Here is a 7,348-nt window from a genome sequence, read left to right as displayed (position 1 = left end):
AGAAGAGCAACTGCATTGGTTGGGTACTATGTTATATTTGCTCTCTAGCCTTCAAGTGTTTGTTTATGGATAGAGATATTATGAATGAAAGTGGCTTTACTGTTTATTACTCCACCTACCTCTCTGGTTAAACTCTGACCTGAAGCTTAGCCTGCAAGTTTCTTCTCTTTTCGGATCTTCAATATGTGTTTGTCAATCCAATATTTATTTTTCTTTTTAGTGGAAAGTTTGGTTTACAAACTAGCTGTCCACTAAAGTGAATTAGAAATGTTTCAACCAAAACTCTTTAGACACAAAGACAATTTGCTAGAAGACTCAATGCTCATCAGCACCCATCAACTATATGAAGTATTCCTCTCTTAGGGGATGACAGATTCTTTTAATAATGTATGCCTAAGAAAACATCTTTATTCATTATACAAGCTATTTTTAACTCAGAAAAATATAATTTAAGAAACAGTTATGCCACTGGGTTTTCTATCTTCTAAACAATTCTAATTTTGTAAAATCTGATGACTTTGAAAGTATGTGCCCCCAATCCTTTCTTTTCAGTTTGAAATGCTCTCTTTTTATTCACATTCCTTGATGATAACTCAATATTCAGTTTAAAGTATAATTTGCTAATAAGTAGTAAAGTCAAGCCCACAATTGTTAGTAAGCTTTATTACTGAGGATGTATTAAACCAAGTGAGAAGGGAAACAAATTAATGAATCTAATTGTTCTCCACTCCAGGCAGTAATGTTCAGAGGTTTGCAAATTAAGCAAGATTTTCACAGAGAGACTAAAAAAAGGGGGACTTTTAAAATAGTCCCAAGTATGTTGCTTCTTGACATCTGAAGAACCCAAGGGCCAATTTCAATTACTAGAAGACCCTCTCATATTTCATTATCTAATAGAGTCTTAGTTTTCATTTCTGTCAAGAGACTGATTCCATGCTGATAAATTTACAGCTTAAAATCTTTGCTAATGCCCATACTCATTTATTATAAAGTTTATTAAGATTAAGACACACATCCTCAAATATTCTGTAATTTAGTTTTTATTAATTACAACAAGATTAACTACAGGATATATAAGAAAATGAATAGTATGCTACATTGCAGTATGCTCATTGTAAGAGGTGATAATGTACTAACAGCCATCGCTCTCAGCGCCTCCTCTGCCTCAACGTCCACTCTGGCGGTGCTTGAGGAGCCCTTCAGCCCATCACAACACTGTGGGAGCCCCTCTCTGGGCTGGCCGAGGCCAGAGCCAGCTCCCTCTGCTTGCCGGGAGGTGTGGAGGGAGAGGTGTGGGCGGAAACTGGGGCTGCACGTGGAGCTTTGCCTGCCGGCAGCACTGAGGGGCTTAGCACCCAGGCCAGCAGCTGCAGAGGATGCGCTGGGTCCCCTAGCAGTGCCAGCCTGCACTGCAGTCAAATTCTCACCAGCCATCAGCTACCTCCCCGCAGGGCAGGGCTCAGGACCTGCAGCCCGCCATGCCCGAGCCTCCCCCTCCCTGCCCTGTGCCTAGGCTCCGGCAGGGCCCAAGCCTTGATGAGTGCCGCTCCCTGCGCCATGGTGCCCAGTCCCATTGACCGCCCAAGAGCTGAGGAGTGCAGGCACATTGTGTGGGACTGGCGGGCAGCTCCGCCTGTGGCCCTGGTGTGGAATCCACTAGGAGCTGGGCTCCTGAGTCTAGTGGTAACTTGGAGAACCTTGTCTAGCTAAGGGATTGTAAATACACCAATCAGCACCCTGTGTCTAGCTCAAGGTTTGTAAATACAGCAATCAGTACTCTGTATCTAGCTAACCTGGTGGGGACTTGGAGAACTTTTCTGTCTGGCACTCTGTGTCTAGCTAAAGATTGTAAATGCACCAATCAGCACTCTGTGTCTAGCTCAGGGATTGTAAACGCACCAATCAGCACTCTGTCAAAATGGACCAATCAGCTCTCTGTAAAACGGACCAATCAGCTCTCTGTAAAATGGACCAACCAGCAGGTTGTGTGTGGGGTCAGATAAGGGAATAAAAGCAGACTGTCCAAGCCAGCAGTGGCAACGGGGTAGGGTCCCCTGCCACGCTGTGGAAAGTTTGTTCTTTTGCTCTTTGCCATAAATCTTGCTGCTGCTTTGTCTTTGGGTTTACACCACCTTTTTGAACTGTCACACTCACCGTGAAGGTCTGCAGCTTCGCTACCGAGGCCAGCGAGACCACGAACCCATCAGGAGGAATGAACAACTCTGGATAGGTGGAAGAACAACTCCAGATGCGCCACCTTAAGAGCTGTAACACTCCCCAGGAAGGTCTGTAGCTTCACTCCTGAAGCTGGCAAGACCATGAACCCACCAGGAGGAGGAAACTCAAAACACGTCCTAACATCAGAAGGAACAAACTCCAGACACACCATCTTTAAAACTGTAACACTCACCGCAATGGTCTGTGGCTTCATTCTTGAAGTCAGTGAGACCAAGAACCCACCAATTCTGTACACAATTGCATAACCAAAAAGACCAGTCGAATTTACTGATTTCAAAATGACCATGAGTTGAGTAGTGCCACTCCATAATACATTATATAATAAATGTAAAACAAAAATTGTAAACCTTCATTTTAGAATAAAGAAAATACTAATGCACTTCTTGCAATTTCTTTAAATGCCTGTTTGGCTACATCTAACATATATTAATTATGTAATATATAATTTATGAAAGGTAAAATAATATCCTTAAAAGGAGAATGCAATAGCTTATCAATTATATTATGTGTGTAATAAAGTACACAATGGAAATGTAAAGTGCATGATAAAAAAAAGCATATAGATATAGAAATAGAGATATGGGTACTATGCACAAATATTACAAAAGTTAAACATTAAATATAGGTCACAGAGATTTTAGTATGCAAGAGATAATTTCATTTTTAAATGAATATTTTCTATATTTTTCAATTATTTTTTTTATTTTTCAAATAAATTTTATAATTATTATTAAATATGTTATTAAACTAACCAACTAATTTTAAAAGCTTGTCTTGAAGCCTTAATAGAGTTATTTTTTCTTAAACCATGGTCACTGAATTTTTGAATTACCTATTTTATTCATGGTCATCACTTGTAATTTCTTAACACATTAAAATCTGCATTATTTTATGCACAACTGTAAATTTAGAATGCAAAAAGGAAGGAAAAGTATAGATTCATATGTCAATATAACAGCTCAATTTCTATATGTATTTAAAGTTGTATAATAAATCTAGACTATTCACTGATTTATTATTTTATTCATTTAACAAGCATTATTGAGATTCTTAATGTGTGAATAACTAAATAAGGAGTGGGGATAAAATGTGAATAAGACACAATCCTAGCCTCCACTTCAGAAGTAGAAGTAATATAACAAGGGCAATTTGAAGTAAAAAGTTGGAGAGATTGGAGTAGGAATCCATTGATAAGAATAGGAATCTATTGATAAGAATTATCATGAGAATTCTTAATTTAGAGGGTAGAAAATTAGGATCTTAAAATGAAAAGGAAAAAACAAACTCTTCATTTACTAGAATAAAAGTGTGAGTATTTTTTGTTTGCTTGTTTTTCACTTTTTGTTTTTTATTATACTTTAAGTTCTGGGGTACATGTGCCAAACTTGGAGGTTTGTTACATAGGTATACATGTGCCATGGTGGTTTGCTGCACTGATCAACCTGTCATCTACATTACATATTTCTCCTAATGCTATCCCTCCCCTAGCTCTGCACCCCCGACAGGTCCCAGTGTTTGATATTCTCCTCCCTGTGTCCATGCGTTCTCATTGTTCAACTCCCACTTATGAGTGAGAACATGGGGTGTGTGGTTTTCCGTTCCTGTGTTAGTTTCCCGAGGATGATGGTTTCCCGCTTCATCCATGTCCCTGCAACTCCCATTGTTCAACTCCCACTTATGAGTGAGAACATGTGGTGTTTGGTTTTCTGTTCTTGTGTTAGTTTGCTGAGAATGATCGTTTTCAGCTTTATCCATGTCCCTGCAAAGGATATGAACTCATCTTTTTTTATGGCTATATAGTATTCCATGTTATATGTGCCATATTTTCTTTATGCAGTCTATCATTGATGGGCATTTGGGTTGGTTCCAAGTCTTTGCTTTGCTTTATAAGTGGGAGCTAAATAATGAGAACACATGGACATAAAGAGAACAACAGACACTGGAGTCTATTGGAGAGGGGGGCAGGAAGAGGGAGAGGATCTGGAAACATAACTAATGGGTACTAGGCTTAATACCTGGGTGACATAATAATCTTTACATGAAACCTCCATGACACAAGTTTATGTATATAACAAACCTGCACATGTACCCCTGAACCTAAAATCTATGTTTTTAGAAAAATAGCTTCAGGTAGCTCATTAGATTATACATAAACTACATCTTTTTTCCAGTATTACTGTATATTGTTTTATATCCACATTCTGTTAATTGGCTTCAGAACAATAAGGCCCATTAGTATCTTTGCTTCTTACATGTTCTCATGTCATAGATTTGCTTGGAGATATAAATTTAATGCTTTAAGTATTCAAAATAATAAACAATATTTTCAGAACAATAGTACAATAAATGTTTGCAGTATTACCTAGCTATAACCCATGCCTCTGACTACTACCGGGGAAGCCACATTATACTACTTGAACAGACAATTCTGATTGGACCTGGATTAGACATTTAACCTTCCCTGAGGCAATCAATTTTACTCACCTTTGAATTTGGAATTCAAATGAAAACTGATTGTAACTTTGAGCTTTACTAAGATGGCTTAATGCTTCCTTCAGTTTGACTAAAGTTTAGACTGGTTTCCTCCATACTATAGGCCCCACCTTCCTTTTCTTTGAGGATTTACTTCAGAAAACTTGTCCAAATGCTCTCTGCCTCTATAAAATGTATACATATCTTCTCCTAGGCTCTCATCAGTTTAACAATTCAGAAACGTTCCTCTCTGAAGACCTGAGAGCCATCCCTTCAAAATGTAATCATCAGGAAAGATAGTATTCCATACCCCAGTTGCTGTTGAGTAGGAGTAGGAACCTAACTTTAATTGACACCAATTAGCATACACGGATAACCTAATAACAGAGAACAAAACATTTGTAAACTCAGGAATTAGACATTGTGCTTAATATAATCCCATAGAACTATCTCCCTGCTAACATCCTCCAGTGCTTTTCCACTAGCTCACCGGTAGCTACGAACCTCCTTTTCTTTCACTGGAGTTGAGTTCAATCTCTATTTCTTGTTACAGTAGTTTTGAATAAGATCTTCCTTGCCTGTTTAACTTTGTCCAGTGCAATTTTTCTTTGAAAAGCTTACAAGTGAATAGAGCACTTATACACACAGGATCTGAATGGTTATTTGGCATGGAGATAATAGAGAAAATGATTCCTCAGAAAGAAAAATGAAGCATATGCAAAAAATAAACCAGTGACATAAGTAATAAGTGAGAGAAAGAGGAAGAGGAAGAGTCGTTGTCTTCATTGCTGGCGGTTTCCAATATTGACTGCAGACCCGCAGGACAGCTTCCTGCAATAGAAATCTATAAGATATCCCTGTTTTCCTGGTTTTTGTTTAGTTGTTTTCAAATGATTTTCTGTTAATTATAACTAAAATAATCTTGACTTAGAAAGTGATTTATTTAACATAGGAACATGCCAACTCAAAGTGTTGACTATGTGTTAACATTTTCTGGCTAGCATGCAAAATCAAGGACAGGAGTTATGGGAATATGAATGGCATTTTGTCAAAGATTTTCTCTAATATGCCTGCTTCATTTTGAGAAAATATGCATTTGGTAGAACATCTTGTCATCACCTCTAATTGATACTTCTATAATATGGTGGTGATGGGAAGCATAATGTGACTGGAGAGTTGACAGTCCTTCTGTAGGAGTATGTCACTTTGCTTTTCCAGTGAATAACACTGACTCAAAGCAAAGATAATTTGAAAACCAGAAAAAGGATGGATGAATAAAATTGGAGATGGGGCAGAAACATTAGAAGCCCGTGGCTTCTAAAAAATAACAGTTTAAGGGAGTGGCAAAACAGTGTGTTTGTTGTCTCTACCTACCGGAAATTTTAAACCTTATCTACTTATAACTAAGATGGATAAGGATTTATGAAAAAGGAAAAAATGATTTAATGAAGAATAGGTAGGGAAGAAAATTAAAATAGCCAATAAACATATTAAAATAAGGCAGAGAAGCTGAAAATTAACCATCTGGATATTCATCTTCTCATGAAGTTTTTAAAAAGTTCAATAAAAGTAATGATAAAGAAGAGAAAGGTTTCTTGTATGTGTTGGATTATTAATCCTTTATCAGATAAATGACTGGTGAATATCTTTATTTATTTATTTATTTATTTATTTATTTATTTATTTTCTGAAACAGAGTCTCGCTCTGTTGCCAGGCTGAAGTACAGTGGCACAATCTTGGCTCACTGCAACCTCTGCCTTCTGGGTTCAAGCGATTCTCCTGCCTCAGCCTCCCTAGTAGCTGGGACTACAGGTGCTCACCACCACACCGGCTAATTTTTGCATTTTTAGTTGAGATGGGGTTTCACCATGTTGACCAGGATAGTCTCGATATCTTGACCTCATGATCCGCCCATCTCAGCCTCCCAAAGTGCTGGGATTACAGGTGTGAGCTACCACGCCCAGTCTATATTTTAATGATCTTTTTCCATTTAGAAGATTTTTAGTTTGATGTCCCATTTGTCTATTTTTGCTTTTGCTGCCTATGCTTTTGTTGTCATATCCAAAAAGTCATTGCAAAACCAAAGTGTTGGAAGACTTTCCCTGTGTTTTTTTCTGGGAGTTTCACATTTTCAGGTCATTCATTTAAGGATTTAGTCCATTTTGAGTTGGTGTTTTTTTTGTTTTTGTTTTTGTGTTTGCTTTTGTTTTTTTGTTTTCTTTGGACATAGTCTCGCTCTGTCGCCTGGGCTGGAGTGGAATGGCACGATCTTAGCTCACTGCAACCTCTGCCTCCTGGGTTCACACGATTCTCCTGCCTCAGCCTCCTGAGTAGCTGGGATTACAGGTGCACACCACCACACATGGCTAATTTTTGTATTTTTAGTGGAGACGGGGTTTCACTATGTTGGCCAGACTGGTCTCGAACTCCTGGCCTCGTGATCCGCCTGCCGGTGCCTCCCAGAATGCTGGGATAACAGGCCTGAGCCACCGCGCCCGACTTCGAGTTGATTTTTGTATCTGCTGTAAGATAAGAACTCAGTTCTATTCTTTTGCATGTAGATACTCAGTTTTCCCAACACTACCTATTGAAGAGACTGTCCTTTTCCCATGGTGTTTTCTTGGCATCTTTGTCAAA

The sequence above is a fragment of the Theropithecus gelada genome, chromosome 14, assembly GCF_003255815.1.
Source record: "Theropithecus gelada isolate Dixy chromosome 14, Tgel_1.0, whole genome shotgun sequence".
NCBI lineage: Eukaryota > Metazoa > Chordata > Mammalia > Primates > Cercopithecidae > Theropithecus > Theropithecus gelada.
The sequence above is the reverse complement of the archived record's forward strand: the minus strand, read 5'-3'. Positions refer to the sequence as shown.